Source organism: Lissotriton helveticus, chromosome 1_1 (assembly GCF_964261635.1).
Source record: "Lissotriton helveticus chromosome 1_1, aLisHel1.1, whole genome shotgun sequence".
NCBI classification, from domain to species: domain Eukaryota; kingdom Metazoa; phylum Chordata; class Amphibia; order Caudata; family Salamandridae; genus Lissotriton; species Lissotriton helveticus.
In genome coordinates, this window is record NC_136057.1 from 1,137,360,849 (window position 1) to 1,137,384,996 (window position 24,148).

General features: G+C 42.9%; 1 protein-coding gene across 1 annotated transcript in view; it reads left to right on the forward strand.

Annotated features, from left to right (window-relative positions):
- Window positions 1-24,148, forward strand: part of MGAT4C (MGAT4 family member C) — a 1,165,419-nt gene that overhangs the window by 870,508 nt on the left and 270,763 nt on the right. The window contains exon 6 of the mRNA XM_078656572.1: window positions 9,226-9,290. The gene's annotated coding sequence lies outside the window, so the exon portion shown is untranslated. The remainder of the gene's footprint in view (window positions 1-9,225; window positions 9,291-24,148) is intronic.

The following is a 24,148-nucleotide window of genomic DNA, read 5'->3' on the forward strand; positions in this document are numbered from 1 at the left end:
TTTACCATCAAAGAGGATTTTTCATACAAATTCAAAAGACACCAAACAGGAACTGTGTACCTGTTCCCATGTGTAACCTATCCTTATTACATGTCATAAGGCAACCCCAAAGTGATCCTATGGGAGAGGTGGGCCTTGCAGTTGTTCCAACTGATTTTGGGGGTTTTTCACTAACAGGACAAGCAAAACTTAAAAGTACATGTCCTACTTTTTATATACATTGCTTTAAAACTGAAGGTTTAGGCCTGGCAAGAAGTTTGTTTTGCCAGGTCAAAATGGTAGTTTTGAAACTGCACACACAGGCTGAAATGTCAGGGCCGAGACAGGTTGGCGAAGCTACTTAAGTGGGTAGCACAATAAGTGCTGCAGGCCCAGCAGTAGTGTTTAATTTACAAGCCCTGGGTATACATGTAGAACCAATTTTCTAAGCACTTAGAGGTAAATTACACATGCAGATGGGTAAAAGCCAATGTTACCATGTTTTTAGGGCGTGAGTACACATACTTTTTTTATGATCAAAAAACATAAAACCACTTTAATTGGTGAAGCACAATTCATAAATATTCACAGAATCCCCATATCCATGCATTATCATTTCAGTGCTGTATGCTAAGTGGTTTATCAATAAAACTGTGTATCTGTACAGTTTTTCTTTTTTTTTAAATGGTAAGCAATGAAAACACACACAATACAAACCGAGTACTTCCTGCTCATGCATACAATTACGTATCAAAAGGCACCTATGGTCTTGTACATTATTAAGCTATTCAATATTCTAACAAATCCCGATCATCTGACAATTATAAATATCCGCAGTTCGCTACCATATAGCACATTTGGCACATTTTTATAATCCTAACATCTGTTGTATCAACCTTCCACTACATTTGTGTAAACAGATATTGCAAGCTTATCATGTGCAATCAAACATTACAATGTAGTTCAGCTGTCCGCATGTGTTGCTTGAAGGTACTGTACTAGAGGTTCCCAAAAGTCTCTAGGCATGGGTGCTTGCGGTAATTCTTCCACATAAACCTCTAGTGTCTCTTTACAGTATGACATGCCAGTAAACCAGTCTTTAAGTCTGGGAGGTCGTTTGCTACCCCATCTATTTGCAATACGACGCATGGCAAGTAATAGTGCTACAGCTACAAATTTCCATCTCTTCGCTTGTCTGAGTTTGTATATTTCTAATAGGCAAATAAGTGGTGCATTCGGTATCTGTTCATTCAGCATAGTCATGAGTGCGCTTGTAATTTCTTGCCCATACATATGGATCTGGGGGCATGCCCAAGACATATGCAAAAAGTCTGCATTTAATGCATCACACCTTTGGCACTTGTCAGAAATTTAAAGTGAATGATACGTAAGTTACAATTTGATGTTAATAGTTGCAACTGTGTACAACTATAGTTCCAATCGCGTTCATCTATGGTATCCCCTGGTAGGAGTACAAATACTTTAGCACTGGTTAGCAGTGGTAAAGTGCATAGAGTCCTAAGACCAACATAGCACGTTCAGGCAAATTTGGAGGAGTAAGGCAAATACTTGGGGGAAGACAACATTACGGCTGACAGGTCTAACAATTGCACACATTTACATTTCTTTACGGTACCACATAGTCCTGTTTCTTGTGTAGCTGTCTGTCGCTGCTCTCACTTCACAGTATAGAAGACTTTCTCCTTGATTTTCAGTCTGAGGCAACTCAGGATCAGAATTAACCATTGAGGAGTCTTTACTTTTAAAACAAATGTCTGGGATCCAGACGTGCCAACTAAAAATAACTTCCCAGTGTGAGGAAAGGGCCAGCTTTACGCGGGGTGGGGCGTCTGTCGAGAAGTACCAAAGAGGCGCACTATTGCCCTCGCCAAGCCCCCTGCACCAAAAATAAAAAGTTTGCTGAGGAAGGTGTTGATGTCCTGGCGCGTTTTTACCCCCACCCCCACCCCCGGGGTCCCTCCGTGCAAATTAGGATGTGACCGCCACCCTGGCGGTCACATCCTGGATATTTAACATTGCGGCGGGTGCTGCTTCAAGCAGCACCCGCCGCAATGTTAAAAGTGCATGTTTTACATTTACATGCACAAAGCAGCAGGCACCGCGCGGTGCCTGCCGCTTTGTGCATGTAAATGCTGGGGGGTACCATAGGTACCCCCCATGTGCACCCCCCACCCGTCCACACCCTGGGGGCCCGCAACGGGCCCCCAAAATCAAAAGTACACATGCTTTTCCACGGCGGAAAAACCGCCGCGGAAAAGCATGTTTACTAATGTTTCCTAATTTGGCTGGCGGTGTCTGATAGACACTGCCAGCCAAAGGAGAGCTTTTCCGCAGCGGTTGTAATCCGACCGCGGCGGAAAAGCAGCGGACAGAAACCAAGACCCACCAGCCATCGTAATGCGGCGGTGGGTCTTTGGTGACTCCGCAGAGGATTTTCCGCCTCCTCCGGGCCGGAGGTGGCTTCCGCCGGCCCGGAGGAGGCGGAAAATCCTCCATCCTAATCGGCCCCTAAGTTTGGTGTGTATATGTTTCTAGTTTTTTCATATTTAAATATTGCCAGTTTATGTGAATGGTCGCTTGATGATCATATGTGTAATAAAAAAGGAAGAACAAAAACCTAATTTGACTTTACTTCTGGCCGTCGTCTATTTTAGTATTGTGCGATTGCCTCAGATGCGGCAGTAACAAATTAATTTTGTCCTTACATTTTGGCCTGAATTAGGGTTCCTCTTACAATTCCAGGCCTGCAAAGTAACCTCACCCGTCTCTCGCTCTTTATAACTGTTTATATCTATGAGCTGTAATCTAAAATGCACAGCACAACTGTATAATACATCAAAGTTGTAGAACTCAGACAGACACAGCTGACAGTTCATTTTTGTCCAAAACGTATTGCCAAGATTTACTGACTCTGTGAGATAGATGTTTGGCTACTGGGTGGAGACAAAGAAGGCAGGCACTATTTACAGCAGTTTGATTAGGGGCTGATGAATTATTTAAAATAGTTTTTGGATCATTCGCCCTAGATTTTGGCTGGCCTAACTGGTATTCACTGAGTATAATATTGTACAGTTTGTTTTCGGAATAGTTCTCAATTAACATCATTAGTATTGACCTTACCCTGCCTCAGACCTTCGGCTGTGCCACCTACAATTATTAAAAACACATTTTCTTCTGTACGAAAAGCGATCAAAGTTGGATCGGACAGGCTGCGCCGCAGCAGATTTTGAGTAGATCATTAATTTGCCTGCAGTGTAGCGCATGCGCGGAATAGGGAGTCCATGTCCAAAGCGATGGTTGCTAAGGCCAGAAAGTATGCGAGGCTAGAAGGTACACCAACCGAGATTCCGGTGACCTCTGCCAGGCCGGGCCCTTCTAGCATTAGGCTGTGCTGCTGGTATTTGTGGCCTTCAAGGAACGAGCGCATCAAAACAATAATGCGTTAGCACAAAGCAGTAAAAAAAAAAAAAAAAAAGGCAAAGACAAATATAAATAATCAAAACGGTGCTCGCCTGCCTGAATCCTCAAAACACCAAATTGAACTGCAGATACGTCAAATTCCTCGCGATGGTCGAGCAAAGAATTCCAAGACCCCTAAAACCGGGGATCAACAATGTAGACACAGGTTACCAAGCAGACTGTCAGAAGGAAGTAAAGGAACCCATTGTCCAATCTTTGTAAAAAGGCGCATCGACACCCACACTGTTCTTTTATTTAATTATATGCTCAATTTTTTAACGGTTTTAAATCATGATATTTTATGATCCTTTTGTAACATGTTTGCACTGGTTTTAATTAACTATGCACAATAAACTTTACCTTACCTTACCTTACCTTACTTTACCTTACCTTACCACACACTGTACAAACACGGGGCCAGCCACATAAATATCTTCACAATGCACGCATTGCAAAATATAGCTTGGTCCTTTGTGGTGGAAAGAAAGCTGTGTCGTGTGTGGGAATAGATAAATCAGGAGGAGGAGAATGAGGAGGTGGGAAAGGATATGATGGTCAAAAATAACCCTCTAATGAGGAAGAACTAGATATAGTCAATACATCTTCTCACGAGAGATCATCAGAAGTTTCATCTGGGCAGACCCTATTATCTCATTAAACCCAGAGCAGGCTCAATCATGTCCAAGCGTAGTGTTCATTGCACTGATTGGTCTCAATGAGCTATCCCTCAGGGTATCCCATGGTGCACCTCGTGCTAGCTGCACCAATGTATCACAGCCACACTTACACTCAGATGTGCTTCTTGCTTAACGGCAACACGAGAATATGGATTCAATACAAATGTGCGGAGTGCCATTGATGGAGTCCTGCGGAATTCTGACCATCAGCATCAGACTAACATTCGGTGCAGGCAGGGGATACTCGGCTCAACCATGTTGTGGGCTAGTTTGCTACTGTTGCCCTGAGGTCGCACTTTGGGGCAGCTCTTCAAACTGGATAAATGCACATTGTACACAATTGACTGTCAGTGTAGCTCTGACGACCAGCCAAAGGCTTTTCATGAAGGTTGAGTTGGAAGCAAGTGCTCAGAACGCAACAGTCAAACAAAAGACACAATAATCTACTTTCCCCATCCCAGTGCTTATCTTTCAGTTAAAGTATTTCAATCATACAGGAAAACAAACTACCACACAGGGCAAAGGTAGTTCAGGTACATGATAAATGGTGGCAATCTCTCTGGAAGGCCTAGTGAAATGTTGATATCCTTCATGCTGCTTGACTCCCCCGCCTGCCCCCTTCTCCTTCTAATAGAAGTTCACTCACCATCGATAAATACTATAGGGTAGATGATGCGTAGGTGAAGATCACTATCAATTACCTGCTTAAAGAGCATTGTGAACTAGAGACAGAGGCCATTGTGGTCAGCGACTTCACATCCCTGGGCTTCAGAGTCGGAGAAGGGGCTGTGCATGGCAGTTTCACACGCTTGGCTGGTTTGTTGGCAGTCCATGTGTCTGGGCAAAGGCAGATGAGACTTTGCTTTGGGCAAGGGTGGTGTATGGGCCTGATGCAGGCAGACGTTGGTCTTCAGCAGGTGAGGGCTCTAGATCCATGTTGGTGGGTGCTCATCTTGTGGAGTTGCGGCCTCCAGGCTGATGCAGCAGCTCCTCACAGACGGGCACTGCAAGAAAATGTGCTCTTAGTGGGGAGGAAGGGAGCCATTCACAATTAGTAAGTCCAAAATCTGCCAGGTCCAAGACACAGGTTCAATAAGTAAACCTGAGCTCCACCCCTGGTAGCTATGGCATAAGACAGGCTTAACTTAAGAAACTGTGTAAAGCATTTAGAATTGCCAAAACAGTTAAAAAGTCAAAAAAACACACAATAAAAATCCCTCTCCAATTTATAAAAATAGAAAACAATTTAATAAACAAAATGACACCAAAATTACAAAAATCCAATTACGGTAACTGGAGAGTATTATTATCAGTGGCCTCATAACTCTGATGGTCTTGGAGTTACCAGCCCCATTATAATTATGAGATCTACAGGAACTCCCCCCGCTATTGGTAACTCCAAGAGAGCAGACATAATAGGGATAAATCCAGGGAATTCATAATGAGGGCCTGAGTCAAAGTTGATTTAACACTACAAATTGAAGGACTAGGGCTGTGGTGGATCTTGCCATTAGCCAAGAGACAGAAAAAGTCTGAGTGCTTGGCAGTATGACCCTGTTAATCAGTGCAAAGCAACCATATATGCCTCATTGCATAACAATGAGATGAGAAGGAGTCTCCACGTAGAGATATAGTGTTCCATGAGGGTCACAATGCATTGTCATGACCTGCAGAAAGATCGGCAGGTAATGGTCCATGGCGATATGTCCCAGAACTATATCTCAGGTAAGGGACCTGTTATAATGAACACACTTATGTACTATTGTGTAGATGGAGTAATACTGACTGCGTCTTTGTCTCCACGAGTCACACCAACAAACATTACCCTAGGATTGCATCCGTAGAGTAACTGTAGATCACCATTTAAAATGGGAGCCCCTGCCACTCAAGGCTCCCAAAATAAACTATGACTGTGCTTGTTCATACAAGAAAATGAGTTTGAGCCCCAACCAAGTAACTCTAAACAAAGGAGAGTAAAAAGGGAGTCATTTGGTCAGTATATGAAATAATCAGCAAACCCCGAGGGCTGGTGTTAGATTACTTCAGAGCTGCAAAAGAAATAACTTTAAGGAAAACGGGCTGCATTTGAAACATAAAACGTTGCTTTATTTAAAAAGAAAACACAGATTGTCTGCTGTCCCAGGCAGGCTACTATCCCTGTGATAGTAACCCATTCCTAAAGGGTCGCAAATTGCGACCTGCCCCATGAAGATTTATAAGGCAGGTCTTTTGCACTCCCATTGGGAATCGCTAAATGTATCTGAGACACATCAGTACATTCCGTTTTGCGAGTCGCAAATTACGAGTAAAAAAATATTTGGAATTTTCAACCTGCAAAACGGAATGTTCATTCATCTTGCCCAAAGATCTGCAACTTACAGTGACAAAGGATCAAAGCAAGGGTTGACTTGCTTTATCTAACATTAATGGTGTCAACACCCTACTGACTGGTCCTAAAGAGTCAACTCTGCCTCCACTCAGCATCCCTGACAAACACAACAGAGGAAATACCCACAACAATTTACAGCTGACTAAAAGTCCTAAGGACCCTCAAGGATCACACGTAGAAACTTCGCAGCATACCCCTCCAATAGAAATGCCCAGCTAACATTTACCCAGAATTCACTACTTCAGTTGCTGCTCAGAATCTGTAAAAACTGGCAAAGCCTTTCATTAGTATAACTTTTTCTCATGTTGGGTCAGATTTACTAAGATTTTACGCCATGTTTGCACCATAAAAGAGAAGCAACAGTGCAAAATCTTCTCTTCTGATTTACTTTTCAGCGCCAAACTTGTTTAGCGCTGGAAATACCGCAAAAGTCATGCAAAGCAGCGGGCATACCACGGGTGGTGCATGGGCATTCCCATGCATTCACCTGAGGTTTCTGACTCTAAACCCAATTTACTTAAAAAAGTAGACAGGGTTGAGTGTTAAAAAACAGCACACTTGTTTGATTTCCTATGTTTTCATTATATTCAATAAACAGATTTGAAAATTAAAAAAAAAAAACGGTGCACACTTGAAAAAGGAGCTATGAAGGAGAAATGCTTTTTTCTCCCTTGTTCTCCAACTTCACATGTATGCTGCACTGTATACACATACAAAGTGGATTTGTTTTAAACGTTTGAATAAGCATTTTATTTTTACTGGAAGGATATCCTTCCAGTACAAAACCTATGGTAGACTCACAGAGATACCCTTGCAGGAAGGTGCAAAAGTGTCTCCGTGGTGCACAACTGCTGATTTTAGCGCTGGTGCTAGGGAAAGGGGAGGGGAGTGTCATATATCTGTAAATATGACGCTCTCCTGCTCTCTCCTTCTCACGCAGTGCAGCATTTGCAGCTACTGCACTGCGCTGCATGAGATGCTGGTAAATCTGGCCCCCAGTGACTAGGGTATTTTTTGCCTGTGTATTCCTTTTGCAATGCTTTCCCTTATACATACTTGCCAAGTTCATGTGAGGTGGTTGCACGGAAAGGACTCCGCAAACAATTGAGTATATACCTTCATTAGCACAAAAGTTGATCCTATACAAAGCATTTTTTTTCATTCACTTCTGTAATGTTTATCTAACGATGCACATTTACTATTGCGATGTTGTTGTTTTTGTTGTTATTTTCCTTACTGAAAAACATCTTCTTTCTGCTAGCTAACAATTTGATACATTAATATGTTGAAAGACTACACAATACTCCAGCCCTCAAGTGGCACATTGTGTATAATAATGACTAGAAAGTGAACCACTTTCTATAACCACTGAGTACATAATTATGATGGAGCTCTCTACATGCTAGCTAAAGTACATAATTACTGCAGGTTAAATGTTGAGATGGCATACAATAGCAGAATAATTGTGTTACGTGCTTTCCATTTCAACATACTATTTAGAGGGGCGAACTCATTTCAAGGATGATATTGGGCTAATTTTATCCAGAAGTCTGTCTTGAGTGCTACTTGAGAAGCAGTCTTGTTTCTTAGCGCCACTCATAGCATTATGCGCAGTAATTGTAAATTTGTTTCCTTTTTCAGATTTGCAGATTAAATTGATGTATGTTCATTTGCAAAGAAATATTTGCTAACAATGAATATCAATCATTTGAAATGGGCACTGATCTTATCAAAGAGCCAGTTCGACGTTGTCAGGAATCGAATCTGCAGAAGGAGGCCATAGCAACTTGTCCATCTTACTACTTTCCATATTGAGGCACAGGGTGAACCGCTGACCCACTATACATGTGCAATCAAAGACAAACATGCCGGGGAAAGCATCCGCATGTACATCATTTAAAAGTTACCAAGGTTCTCATGTGTGGCCCCATGGGCTAGACATTCTTTTGGCTTGTCATTTGATGAAGGAGTGTCACTTAGAGGTGACCTAGGGATCATCAGAAGTTTCAGTTTGGTCCCCACAATGTTCCATTATGACTGCAAAGCCTGCATTTTCAGCTTTTGCGTCATTTTAAAATTAGTTATTAGCTTCATGCTTTTGTTGGACTTTCGCTTTACTTCATCGGGGTGTATAGGTAAATAGGTCACTATTTGTAATGTTATGGGGATTTTGTCAGATACCACAATTATGAACAGAGAGTGACTAACCTGAGAACCAGCCCAGCAGGAGGGATGCACAATGCTTGTCCTTCCACACCCCTGATGCTTACCCAAGTGAGTTGTACACAACACTCATTCTAAAGAAACACCAAAGGGAATGGAATTAAATAAGAAAATAGCCAACCGCGGACTCTATGACAGCTTCCTTGCATGACCCTTCAGGCTCATCTCTCAACTGCCTCTCAGTGTAGGTGTGCCTGAACAACAACAAGAACACATCTATAGTTGTTTTTTAAAACAAAAGTTACAGATTTTGATTTACAGTTTCAATTATTTACATTGTCTCTTTCAACCTAGACTCAATATACCTGTCAATACTACCTCGTAAAAAATCAAGTATCTTGCATTTTTGTCCACTAAGTTCTTTTACTGATGCTCAATCATGATCCTTTTCTCTCAAATTCCAGACTTTCAGGGGAGCATGAAGAAGGTAAACATTAAATGTAATTTGCTTTCTTTTATCTCTTGTATCTATTGCAGATCGTCGAGAATTCTCTCCAGGAAGTGCTAGTTTCACAGAGGTAGAAGATTTACTGGGTGCGCAGGTAAGCTGGATTGGTGGGAGGAACACAGGTGATGTCTTCAATGGAATTCCGATTGTTTAGCAGAGGGTGTGAGCCAAGAAAATGGAATTTGTAAATCAAAGATGGCATCCACCATCAAATGGATGTTTTTAAAACTTCTGGCTTGTTCCAGGACATTCTGGCTTGTTTTAGATGGATTTCCATGTGCTGTCAATGTCTATTTTTCTGACTTGTTCCAGAACCTTCTGGATTGTTCCAGATAGATTACAATGTGGTTTCAAAGTCTATTGATAAGCCATTAGTTGACAACCTTTTTTCCTTTTTACCTACAGTCTTAAATTATGTGTATTGGTTACAGTTCTATTACATTTTAACACTTGTGACTCCCCCTGCCTTCAAAGCTTTGCCCCTGCCATCTTTTTGCGTCTCCACGCACGTACTCAAAAAGACCAACCTCTGGGAGGTTCTGTGAAACACCTGACTCTGTAAACTTGGTGACCACAACAGGCTTATTTCTCATGTGATGGTAATTCCTATGGTATTATATAGATGTATAGAAAGTATCCTGAATTTATTAGTTTTAAGTTGGGTATGGGTTTTGCGGTACATTGGGATAGTATTTTTACCCCTACACTATCTAACACTTACCCTACTGTTACACTCATTGGAGTGGGAATAGTAATTTTTACCCCTCCACTATCCAACACTTACCCCACTGTTGCCCCAAAAGTATTATGCGTTGTAATGGTATGCGTTGTAATTGTATCTGTTGTAATCGTTGTTTCTAAAACGGTGTTGTAATGACATGCCTTGTAAATCATGCGTTGTAATGGTAGTTGCGATGTAAAGGCATGCGTTGTAAAGGCATGCGTTGTAATTGTTTGCGTTGTAACATCATATATTCAGGTCGGATCGGCCTATATTTTTGTACTTCAAAAGTTACAAATATTATACATTAATTATGTGAACTTTGAAGGCAAAATGTTGCAAACATATGGTGGTTAAAAAGTAAGATAAAGGTTCAGCGGCGCTAGAAGTGGATCGAGGCTAGACCACATTTTCAGACACACCACCACAGTGGGACTATTTCAAGGGGGTGCCGTAGGGCTCGGGGGATATCTCACCACTTCCCAGTCAAAGTACTTTTGCATTGGCCTGTGTGAGACTGAACTCTCCCACCGCGGCTAGATCTCCATCTATTTAGAGACCATGAGTTTAAGGAACAGTTTGAAGAATGCATGCAACAGTACTTTGCAGAAAACCTGGATTCCGTAGAGTCAAGCAGCATACTCTGGGAGACATACAAGGCGGTGGCCATGGACTTTGTGCAGGCGGCGACCGGGCTAAGTGCAAAGAAAAACGGGCACAGTGTGAAAATTCGGAACAAGAGATAGTGGAAATCGAACAAGAGATGGGTTTGGATCCCAAAGCTGGTGCCGGACAAAAAATCCCTCATACACCCAGATCAGTCCGCTTTTATGCGACACAGAAGCACCAGGTTGAATCTCCGACACCTATATGGCATAATGCATATAGTTAAAAAACAAGCGGGGGAACCGGCGGCACTCTTGTCGCTCAATGCTCATATGGCATTCAACAGTATAGAGTGGCCATACCTATTTGCCGTCCTAACCAAGCTGGGATTTGGTTCGAGGTTCTGTGCATGGATAAGGTTTCTATATACTGCCCAGCTAGCACGTCTTAGGGTTAATGGGGCAGTGTCCAGAATCTTCAAACTGCATAGGGGCAGACGACAATGCTGCCCCCTCTCACTGATACTCTTCGCGCTAGCGCTTGAGCCACTGGCATCCTTGATGCGGGGAGACCCGCTGGTGAGAGGTATCAATGTAGGAGGGGGATGGAGAAATATATCTCCCTCTACGCGGATGACATTCTGCTTTCTGCCCATGGCCCACGACAAACATTCCACAGACTCATCCATATACTACAGACATTTGGTGCGTACTCGGGCTACCACTTATACTGGGACAAATCCTTGGTGTTCTCCCTGGTGTGCGAGACCCCAGCCCTGAAATCGGCGTGCAATGAGCTAGTTCATAAAGAGAAGTTCAAATCTCTGGGCACCTGGATCACAAATTCGGAGGAGGAGTTCATGCAGCTAAACATATATGCCCAGCTGGATAGGCTGAGGGGGGACGTGGCCCACTGGCTACATCTACCAGTCTCCCTTATCGGTAGAGCAGTTCTGTTTAAAATAATGGCTCTCCACCCCTACTGTACGCAATACAGAACACACCATATCAGATTTCAGAAGTTTTCTTTTGGGCAGTTGAGTCAGAGCAGCAAACGTTGTTGTGGGGGAGTGGTAGCCCCAGGATTGCCCTGAAAAAGCTACAGCAGGGGATATATGAGGGGTGACTGGCTGTCCTGGATATTAGAAAAATAGTATTGGGCTACACAACTTATCAATACCAATAGGTGGGTCTTCTCACCGAACCAGCAGCCGGCATACCGGGTCCACAGACTAGCAATGGGTAAGGGTACCTACTTGGCTTAGCTCTACAGGAAAAAAAGCAACACATCCCTCCCGACTCAAACACATACAGTGGTCACAGCATGAAGGAAAGCAACGACATTGGTAGGTTGGGAGGCCAAACTTATGGAACAAACCCCATTATGGAAGGGAGATTTCCTAGGTGAGGTGAGGCGCCTGAAAGGCTTCAACAAATGGGTTCTCATAGGCATGGAACTTCTGAAAGATGTCTGGACAGGAGGGAAAATGACTGAATTTAGTAGCCTAAAGACGGAATTCCAGATGGGGGTGGGGGAACACTTTAGATACCTGCAATGGCGACATACACTTCATTGTCACTTGAAGGAAGGGGAACCACTACCGGAATACATGCCACTCGAAGAGAGACTTCTACTCAACCAAATGATAGATAGAGCTATATCCCTTACATACAGGAAACTAATAAAGAACTCCCCAGACTGTATGGGCCCCTTGAGGGTGGCATGGGAATTGGACATGGGTCTGCTAGAGGATGACAACTGGGCTGCAGCCCTGCAGAGCCCCAGAGAAATAGCCATAAGGGCACGGTTCAGGCTAATTCAGCTCTATGTATTGCATAGGTCTTACACCCTAAGTAAGGACAGTACAGTATCCCATTGGACACTGTGATTTAGAGGAGTGTGCAAGAGGGTGTGGTGGGAGGGGAACATTCTTCCATATTTTGTGGTCCTGCCCCAAGATTCAAAGGTACTGGAGTGGCTTGGCCCAGGTGATGGCAACACTGGTGGGTACTCAGGTCCCGGTAGAGGCGAGATGGCATATCCTGGGAGTGACGGGCGAGACAGTCTAGTCAAAATGGGCCAACATCTGGCTTGCCTTTGCAGGAGGAGTGGCTAAAAGAAATATCGCCAGAGTACCGAGTGCAGGGGAAGCCCCAACACTGTAATCATTGAAGAAGGACCTTGACTGGTATCAACGAGCGGAGGAGTCAATATACCAGAGCAGAGGCTGCCCATGCAAATGGGAAAAGATATGGGGGACTTGATCGAAATATAGCAGTTAGTGGGCAGTGGCATGAGGGATGGCATAGGGGTAATAAGGGAACTGTGTAAGAGAACTCTACCCCAGACTGTGTTGACTGAAAAGGCAGGCTGCAGGGAGCTCTGAAATGTGGAATTCACTGTATAAATGTATATGTCAAGGCATCCATCATGTACACCGGATTGTTTTCTGTCTGAAGCATATGTTTTATGCTTAATAAAAATAATTTTAAAAAAGTAAGATAAAGGTATTCGAAGTCAGCATCACATTAAGTAAAGGGTCAACATGGAAATGTTATGGATTTTTAATGTATAATGTGTGTTTTCAAATTGATGTTGCTAGGCATTCTAAGCACTTTAAAAACATTCTCATAATGTCAAGATCAGGCTAATAGTCAAGCCAAAGAAAACAAGCAATATATATGCATGCATTTTATTTCATGCCACAAAAAAATATTTTAAATAGAACATGGAAGGTTATGACAAAGTTCACAGCGAACTCAACCGGACACCCCTCTCAAAACGCATATGCACCTAAATGCCAAATACTAATAATAACTAATATACACTTAAGGGCTTATTTACAAGCCCCTTCCACCGCGGATACATCACTTTTTCCCATTTTAAAAGTGGTACACTGGGGACGCATTACAATCTCCTTAGTTACTATCTCTCTGCTGTTCAAACTCTTCCAGCTGATCATGGAGGCTAACCCAGGCAGCTTCCAGGATCCTCCAGTACAGTGGTGAAATGCAGGGGTGCTGGTTTGTGGCTGGGAGGACTAGCTCAGAATGTCCTGGGTTTTAATTGAAGCCCAGTGACAAAGGTCCTCCCAGCACTTGCAACACAGCTCCCCCTGCTGGATGTGGACAACCACTGCATTGCAACATGCATTGCCAGATTTGTTTTCTAACTTGTTTTTATTGGCATTTTGTAGCGTCTCACCCGATTTGGGCTGCATTGCTTAACTGTATATCTGAATGCCCATAAAACTGAGGGTACTTGCCAATGACCCTCTAAGTGATGAAGTTCAATTTAGTCTCAGAGAATGTGGGGGGCCTTTCATGTCATATGAAGGACTTGAGTACTTGGTCAACCTGGGCCTAAAGGTTTAGAGGACAGTTAAAAATGAACCCCAGCTTCAGCATCTTTTAAGGTCCTCATTTTAATCCAGGCAGACAATATGGTCCAGAGAAATACCAATAGACTGGTAGGATTTTTGCCCCGTTTGGCATTATTTCACCATTCTAAATTCTGCAGGTCAGACATCCATGTTCTCTATGTTTTCCAAATTCAAAATTTCAAAACTTTTGACAAAAACATTGATGTGTTAATGAAGTATTTGTGCTCAACTGGAATGCAGGTCCATCTGCTGAATGCCTTCTAGATTACACTTGCCATTATAATGAGAGGCTGAGTAACAAGGATGTTGTGTTGCTGAGAATTTAGGCCTGGATTTACCAAACTTTCAAACAACACAGCAAGGAACTTGCTGCACTGCAATGCATTAAAAGGAGGGAGCATGTATGTGCCATATTTACAATGATATGGCATCCTTCTACCCTCTTCTTGCACTGGCACTCAATTAGCAGATTAGCACCAAATCAGGCACCTACGAGGACACACTGACCATGACTGATTGCCTGGCTGTATACTAGGTCTTGACAGGTGCAGGAAAGTTAGAGGAACCACCACCAGATTTATCGACTTGCTAGTGCTTAGATAAATAGAAATGTCTTAGAAAGCCGTGATGCTGCTGGAAGTTGCACACTGGCGAGTGACAATGATGAAATGGGGCAAATGTGAGGCTGTGGTGCTCCAGCGGGTGGAGGTCAGGGGACTTAGATGGCATGGCCAGCTCTAGGGCGGTGCGACCGGTGCCACCACACCGGGTGCTCACTTTACATGGGGCGCCTGTTTGCTTGTTTATATTGTTCTTAAAAGCACCCGCTGAAGCGTTCCTGACCTCCAGCAATTTTCAGCCAACAATAAAAATGTCAAGCCTACTCCGCAGATTGATGTTATTTCTGGAGAGAGAACGAAGTTTTGTCTAGTGGAAATTTTGGCGGGGATGTTTTTATTTATCATAAGGTAGTGCAGAGGGTTAATATGCCTGTTGCAAAGAATGTGTACAAATCAAATCACAAAGTGAACATAATGCAAATAGGTCAAGGGGTTACTGCTTTCGTCAGAGACTTCCTTTTGTTACTTGCAGTTTAGAAGTTAAAAAATTAATAACAAACTGTGAGCTATTAACTGTCATCAAAGAACTGAAATGCAGACTTTAACCCCTTCCATGCTGCCGTCGGCAATTGGTCGATGGCAGCACTACCTGCCCAGTGCTGCCGTTGGCCCCGCCTGTTTTGCGGAAGTGCCGTACTTCCGCAAAATCGCGGGCGCAAGAAACGGGTTAAGTATAGATTAGAGTGTATTGATTTTTTCCCCAGGCTTTCAATATCCTAAGGTTGTACAAAGGGTTTATTTGGGTAGAATTAAATTCCAATTATTAAAGATAATCCCCAACCTTGGTCTTACGTTATAAATTCTGAGTTTTTGCTTCTCCAGACCAAGCCCCCCTTAACTATCCTGCCTACCAGTATGGATGACATATAAATCCTACCACACTGTCTTATGTAACATTTCCTATACATTGATTGGCACACATATGATTCAGTAATGTGTGTGCAATGCAAAGTGCTCTGACACCCCTCACTTTTATGAGTGACACTATAACATTAATTATATGCATCTGAGTGAGAGTGGTTATGGAGACTGTTAAGGGGTGGTGGTAGTGTGGAAATCCGTTGTGCATGTGGTCATTGGGGGGGCGCCCAAAAACATTGTCGCACTGGGCACTACCAGTGCCAAAGACAGCCCTGTCAGAAGGCGACTCATCGCTTAGACTTGGAGGACTTGCTGACTGCCCTCGAGACCCCACAGGAGAGCCCTGTTCCCTCGTACTAATTGACTATGAACACGCCTATCGGTCATGGTATAGATGGAAATCAATCTCCCGCTTCCCATACTTTTTTCGCACCGCATTGTCTGACACCTATTAACATGTAGAAGCGCCTCCCAAATCCCCACTCACTCATCGGCACTGATGGACCAAACTGCCACTTTATGAGTGATTTTTTCTATGACAAATCAATCTTTTGCACTTGCCAGTATGCTTTTTACTTATGAGCTTAACTGCAAAAAGTGTGGGATTTTCAATGGCTTTCACTTAACATATCTCATTTAGCGATACCTTTGGACTAAGAATTAATTACATACTCTGTTGTTTAAATACATTTCTAGTTTTAGGCTTAAACAGATTAAGAATATACCAAAGTAGGAATCCATTGCATGGATTGCCAATTAAGAGCTGACCATTTGGACTTTAAAAGAGCTACTGAAAGCTCCAGTGGCGGCTGGCATCTTTTGAGTGTGGGAAGGGGCAAACAAAAGGAAAAAAATGAAAAGCAGTAACCAGATCCAGACAATGACGTCCTCCTCACTCTGACCTTGCCTGCTGGGTTGGCAGTGCAGGCTCCAACAAACTCCATCGACCAATCCCGGCCGGCTCACGTGCTGTTAACCAGCAGGTAAGCAGTGCCCTGATTGGTGGGAGGGGCCTCTCTCAGCACTGCCGAGGGCACTGGATGCCCGCACTTACTCGTAACCTAGCTAACTTAAGACAGCTGGGTTGAGAGGTTTAAAGTGCGCACGTGTAGCTGGCCATCTCATTACCGCCAGCCAAAGACACGTGCACTTTAAACAAGTTCAAAGGCATCCCTCTGCCCACCACTTCTCCCTGCTCACTTAGCATGTCCACTCCATCCTGGTGCTTGGTTCAAGATGGGACAATAAAACATGAACTGGTAATCAATTACCATGTTATTTTTGTATCTCTGAGGCTTTGGGGGGCACGTAAGTGGGTCGACGCTTTGAGAATCTGCCCTGTACCCTCCTCCCCCACCATATTGTATGGCTCTGCAGATTGCTGAGAGTTGCATCAGGTTCCTATGAAGCCCCTCCAGCTACGATTATGGGAATAAGACATTGCATGCAGCAATGCCCAGCAGAACAGATGACAATTGGATCAAAATTTGGCTGAATCCGAACCTTTCCCTAAATCATAAGATCCTAAAGGACTGTATCAACCTTGACAATAGGAAAGAAATCCAGTGGTTGTCTTATATAAAAATGTTAGCCATGTATATGGGGCGACCTAAGATCTTTTCCAATCCTGAATCTTTATGCAAAGCTGACCTAGAGTGGGTAAAAATTTACTTTATTAAGCTAAGGGAGGCAGAGCGGGAAGCAGTAGAACTAGGTAAAACATCAGTTAGGGCCCATGTTTTGGTTACCTTGTCAGTAGCGATGTCACCTTATCTGTCCATAGTGACAAATTCTTTTCATAGATGGCTACTGACAAAATTCCGGCTCAACCAAATACACACTGTATTTTGGGATCTGGATGGCTGGAGTAGACCTGAAGATGCCGCCCCGTGTAAATGTGACGATTTCTCTCCCCAAGACACCATGCACTTTATGATTTTTTGTCCTTTGTACCGTGATGCCAGGAAAAGGTTTATCCTTCCATTACTAAAGAAGATGAATTTTATCCAGTGTAAACCTGCTTTATTGTTTTTACAACTGTTGGAATCCCTGGTAATTATGTTTTATGTTGCCAGCTTTCTTGCCACGTCTGTAAGAAATAAGAGGGATAGACAGAAAGCTGCACAAGAAATCCAACCCTCTTAATACTATGACAATGTATTCCAATCAATTGCTTCAAATGTAGGAATGATTGTTAATGTTGTTTTAATGAATTCGTACTGTATTTTTATCCTGTATAATACATTTTTAACTAATATTTTTTAATGTTTTTTGTACATGTATAGCATACTTTTATGATTTTAAGTAATCGAATAAAGTGGTTTGACTGACTGACTGACTGTCTCAGAGGATTTTACCACCAAATATGCTCTCTCTGAAACTCTGCAAGTAGCACAGACAGAAAGGATTACTGCTCTTTCTGCTGCCAGGTGAGAGAAAGACTGGCAGTCCTATTTGATCTTAGCCACTCACACCATACTGTCCTGCCTTACAACAATCAATCTTGAGACAATTTGCTGGAACTGGAACTCCGACAACATGCGGATAAATACTTGGTCGCCAATGTTTCTTTAGTTCTGTCTTCTGCCTGACAGACATTTGAGCTACTATTTGACCATGAGGAATGTAGGTTGAGGGTTCAGCATCAACCTGTGCCAACCTCTCAAAGTTAAATAATCATGACACGGAGAAAAGGGTCACCTAACTTGCCTTGACACATGCTTCGACACATATTTGAAAGCATTATTCTTTCCTAGTCATTCTTCAATGTCCTCACATTTTATAAACACTATGGGGCCTACCTTGGTTTTGGTTTCTTTGAAAGAAAGCCACAAAGAATCTCTTTAAAGGAAAAAAGTGAAAAGTCTTTTTGGATGTGTGTCTGGATATGACACATACCTGTGGCAGTGGCACATGCGCACAACGATATGGATGCCAAACGCATTGTCAGCTTGCATGTTACTTTAATTTGAAGGGGTTATGGTCCAGTCTTTTGGAAGTGATATAAAAGCATGAAACTGCAAATAAATAAATAAATAAATAAATAGACAAATAATAGTAGGCCACAATATAGCTGTAATGGTAGCCATGACGAGAACATAACTTTATTAGGGCAATAGATGCTCAAACAGAAAGAGTTAAAGGGTAAGTCCTTGGCCTCTGTCTCATTCAAGAAATTAATAATCATTTAAAGCATTCCTGTGCAGTATTTGATATCGCTGAATAGAGACAATTGTCATGCATACTTATATTGATGTCTTAGCACTGGGTATTATTACATCACCTCTGTATATCCACTGTGATTTTACTTCATATGCTTATCACGCAGTTCTAAAATCTAAATAAAATTTGACATTATAAACATATCCTCCTTGGGAGAGAACTTTTCAAAATGGTGACAGATTATAAATGAAAAAGGGGCAGAGATTACATTTGGAAAGTGTTCACTTTAATATTGTTAGGTTGTCTGTTTCACTGCTTCTTGTGAAATGTGATATTAGTAAGGTAAACGGGGGTGCTCCTATATTACACGAATGTGTCAGCTTATGTGAGTTGAGGGGGAATATTCTTGACGGGCCGTACCAAATCTCTTATGGAGCTTCATAAAATCGGACCACAATTTGAATGGGGCAGCAGGTGCAGTGGCACTGGGGCCAAAAGTTGTCATACCTCCTCTATATACCAAATATTGCTATATTTTCACTATTGAACAGTCAGTCACAAAAGCTGTTAAATACCTCCCACCTGAATGACGAACCATACCAATTATCTTAAAGCACGTGAGGCGGCCAAAACCTCCATAGAACAGTTCCCTTCATAATTCCATCCATGCATCCTATGACGCTCCGGCTACTAATTTCCATCCATTCATGCATCCATCTATCCTTCCGTTCACCTTTTCTGCCACCCATCAAACCCTTCCATCCACACATCCTGTCACCCTTTCCATCCTGCATTTCAACCTTCCACTCATCAATATATGCAAGCGAGAGAGAGTATACAGAGACACACAGACTTTTACAGACACAGACACACACGCGCTGTCAGGCATCCTAAAAGCCAAATATATAATTAGGGCGTCTTAGATTTCCCTATGGAATCCTGATTTTTTAAATGTTTTTTGTTGTATAATAGTAGTGTGCTGCTGCCTCACAAAAATATTTTTAAAACTGATTATGTCAAAGAATATTGCAATCAATAAAAATGTGTTAATGACCAAGACAAGGAAAACCTTTTTTAAATTCAGGTGGCTGAAATTTGAGAAATGCAGTTTAGTTTTTCAAATACACACTTGGGGCCAGATGTACAACTGGGGCATATACAGCCTGATTCATCATTCTCCCGTTTTGCGAGCCCCTAATAGCGATTCATAAGGAATCGCTATTAAGGACTTGCAAAACGGGATTCATGTAGAAATTGCATAAAGAAATGAGATTCCTACACATTCCTTATTTGCGATTAGCAAATTGCTAATCGCAAGTAAGGAATAACTTCCCATTCATTCCTATGGGCCTAAAGGCTCATAGGAATGAATGGGGAGTTATTCCTTATTTGCGAATAGCAATTTGCTAATCGCAAATAAGATAGCGATTTTAAGGGTGCCAGGGGTGTCCAAAGGACACCCTGTAGCACCCCTGAAATGTAATCTACATTGGTGTTGCGCACACACATGTCCAAAGGACATGTGTGTGTGTAACATGCAACTTAGAAAAATGCATTTAAATGCATTTTTCTAAGTTTTCGCTATTTACCACGAGGTTTGACCTCGCGGTAAATAGCGGCCCAAAATAGCGATTTCGGTATTTTAAAATGGTTAATGATTTGCATTTAAGGAATCTCAAATAGAGATTCCTTAAATGCAATTCCTCGCAAATATGCGAATTCTTTAATAGCGAATTTTGCATTTGGGATGATGAATCCCAAATGCAAAAATTGCCCTCGCAAAGGGCCAGATAATCAGAATCTGGCCCTTTGCGAGCGCAATTAAGCTTGATGAATCAGGCTGTTAGTGACTTGCAAATTGTGCTCAATTGCGAGTCGCAATTTGCGAGTCGCTAAATGCCATGTACAACAGTGTCCTTTGCGTTTCCCAATGGGGTCGCAAATTGCATGCCTCATGAAGATTCATGAGGTAATCGCAATTTTCGACCCCATTAGTAATGGCTGGTCCTCCCAGGGATGGTGGCCTGTTGGGCTCAGCAGACCTCCGTGTCTGAGACTGCTTTTAAATAAAGTATTTTTTTTTAAATGCTGCCTGTTTTCCTTAAAGGAAAACGGGATGCATTTAAAAAAAGAAATATGTGACGATTTTGTTTTAGTTTTTTAAGGCAAGGCAGTGGTCTCAGGGACCACTGCCTGCTCTTAAACAATGTTTGTACATGCATTTCCAAAGGGGGTGGGTCCAATTTCCTGGGGGCCCCTTCCCATTTGCGAGTGCTATACCACCGTCTGGAAGAGGGTGGTAAACTGTGATTGTTTTGCGACCTCAATTGCAGTCGCAAAACATTCTTACATGACTTGCAAAATAGTGTTAGTACATGGCCCACAGGATTTTTGCATGCGCAAACAAGTCGCAAAACCGTTTGTGCATGCAATTTTTTGTCGTACATCTGGCACTTAATGTTCTACAGAACACATATTTTTACGTTTCAATACACAGTATCTTTCATGATTGCTTTCTGTCAAAGCTCTTGAGTAATGAGTTTTGCTTTACAGCACACATTATAAAAGCATTATTCCAAGCGACCATAAACGCTTACTTTGCTTTTCTTGAGATAACGGCCGATGAAATTGATTGGGGAGGGTCAATGAATTTAGTCTAGCTGGAATCATATTGATGTAAATTAAGCATTACAGCTAGTGCAGCACAACTTTAAAGTGGATTGGGAGATGAAGTGTGATGAGTGATTGATTTTATTTAACACACAGTATGTTTGTACCCTGTAGGATTTCAGCTTGGCTCGTTTAGAACCCAGTGTTCAAAGGGTAAACATGTGCTCAATAGGTTTATACAAATTTTATGTTCAACTTAGAACATCTTTGTGCCATGTGGTTTTACTGCATTAGTTATAACCTAAAGCTAGACCATAGCATTTAAAAACCATGCAGCATAACCACCAGCAAAACGGTGGTCCGTATTAGGACTGCAAAAAGGAGGTGATGATAGTTTTTGACTGTTGCTCCTCAGTTTTGCCCACACATCACTAAATCAGAAGGTAAAACTCAGTTGTAACATCAACTCCTGTACAAGGTTTTACTTACTTCTTGATTTTGCGCTATGTGCGCTAAATGAGCACTGTACTTCAATAAACCAGAGCAGCAATGTAATATTAAGTGCATGAGGGTGAGATCCTGGCCAGAGTAAAAATATATGTAAAGCGGATTGTGGTGGAAAAACATGCGCTAAGGACACTCACAATCAAAAGGCTCCCCCATTGAGAATTTGGCCATATTGGAAAAAGTTTCTTCTGAAAGGTCAAATTTGTCAACACAAATGCTGAGACTATCTAATGTGAGGCAAGTATATTACTAAGATGAACTTTTTATAGCTGTGCTGTTCTATCGTTTCTTGCATACAGAGTTGATTTTACCAATCAATGGAGGATCAAGCCTCCTAACAACAGCATTTATAAAGAACCACATTCATTCTCATGATTACAATTAAATGCAGGCCTTTACTCAACACTCTGGATCACCTTTATTCTTGGTCAGTAAAGATACAGGGCCTGATTAGGAGCGGCTCATAATATTCCAACCCATGTATAAAATCCTGTTATGCATTAGTTGGAATTACGAGTTTGGTGACATTTTATGCATCCGATAATTATCCGCTGTATTAAATACCTCAGGTGAAACCTGTCGAAATTGAAGATGGAAAAAATGTGTGATTTACTATACCATGTGGATTTATGTGGATTAAACATCAGCATCTACATGTTATCCCGCATGAACTCTTAATAGGTGTTAGAATCACACCTGATAAATAATGTACCCTATGGTATTGTAATTTATCTGGGGCAATAAATAGCGCCTTCACTCATAATCAGGCCTACAGTGTTTAAATCAACCTGGACTCTAATGGCCCTATTTAGAACTTGGTGGATTGGTACTCCATCGCAAATTTGACAAGTATCCTGTCATCTTATTACAAGTTCATTAAATCGAATTGGTAAAAGGCAGGAGGGATATCAACCTTGTTTGTGATTCCCCGAAACTCTAAATCTGGCCCTAAGTGTTGCAAGGGTGTATAATTTTGCTCCTCAGTAGTAAACCCTCTTTAAAGAATAGTCCTTCAAACTTGCATTTGCCATTGTTTCTCACAGACATATTGCTAGTTGGAAAAATGTAGTCTAGTTTGACCTCATGAATACCCATTTCTTGGGGCGTGGTTTGATGCCAATGTCAGGGGACGCAGACCTCGGAGCTCCTCCGCAGCTTCCCTCCACTACCAACGATCCTGAGACATTGAGGTGTCCCCTTACCGCACATCCTCTGGCGGAACGCCTGGTGCCCATGCCGGTTCACTGCTGGGGTGCATTGATGCTGTTACGAGGGGGAAAAAAAGCAGTTAATTGCCCTGCTTGTACTCAGGATGCTGAGATGGAGAACTCCGTTGGCTGAGACAACGGGAGTTCTGCGATCTGGCTTTGAGCAACAGTGCGGAGAGCTGGACTACAACCCGCGATGGTAACCTACAAAGGCGATGACCCAGGGAGAATGAGCTGGAGTGACGAGGTCGCCAGAATACCCTTGTGTTGGGTTGCGCTCTCAAGATGGCAGCCCTGTGAGGTGATGGTAAGACCTAATGGAGACAGAGGCGGAAAGCCGATCGAGCCAGAGCGGCGGAGAGCGCTGCTTGTGGGAGTAAAGATTGGCAGCTGAGACACACGCCTTGGGCCCAGATCCACAGCACTAGATGGTAAGACGACGACGATAGCAGAAAGGAGGCACTGACTTCAGAGCCTGCTGAGGGGCTGAGCGGCTGGGCATTGACTCACGAAGCGAGGCTGCTGCGATCCTGTGAGACGGAACTGGTTAAGTGGATGGACGGCCAGGGCCTGCCTGTGCTGCGTTACCCCCCTGAACTGAGGGTTGGTTACCACAGAGCGAAGTCCTGACACCAGTGGGGATGCGATGCACGCTGAGGTGTTGCAGTGCAGTACTTGGTAGACACTCTATAGACCACTGGACGGCGAGATGTGTGCTTTGGACTTTGACCCGCATCCTTGAAAGGTGAGGTGGTGATTGGCCTGGGCCCCACAGAGTGGCAGCAGTTATAAGGAGGCATTGAAAACAGAGGCCAGCTGGCAGCTGAGTGATGAGAGACTGCTCACTGGTGCTGGGTACTCGCTGGGGAACTCGCTGGCGATGTGGGATTGCATAGTGGCTACCGACGGCCCCTGCAAAGCTCACTACCACTATACACAAGCTCTATACAACACTGGAGTCCCTCTTTTCCATATCAGAGAGGTCGAGATAACGGAGGCTGTCCTGCGGTGTTACATAATCTGCTGGTCAATGAAGTTGGACTTGGCAGAGCAAAGAGATTGCAGATCTTTCAAAGAACGCCTGGGCCTCCGTACTTGCCTATGAAACTGATGACTTACGAGGGCTCCAAGACCTCCCGAGACTTTTCGTTGCAGAACTCACGATGGGAAGAGTATCAAGAAGAAAGAGGTTTGAGGTCCTGTGAGTGGAAGAAGTGGAGCACCATACCGAGGATGACATAGATGCGCCAGGAGGACAAACAGAAAGGGCTTCTA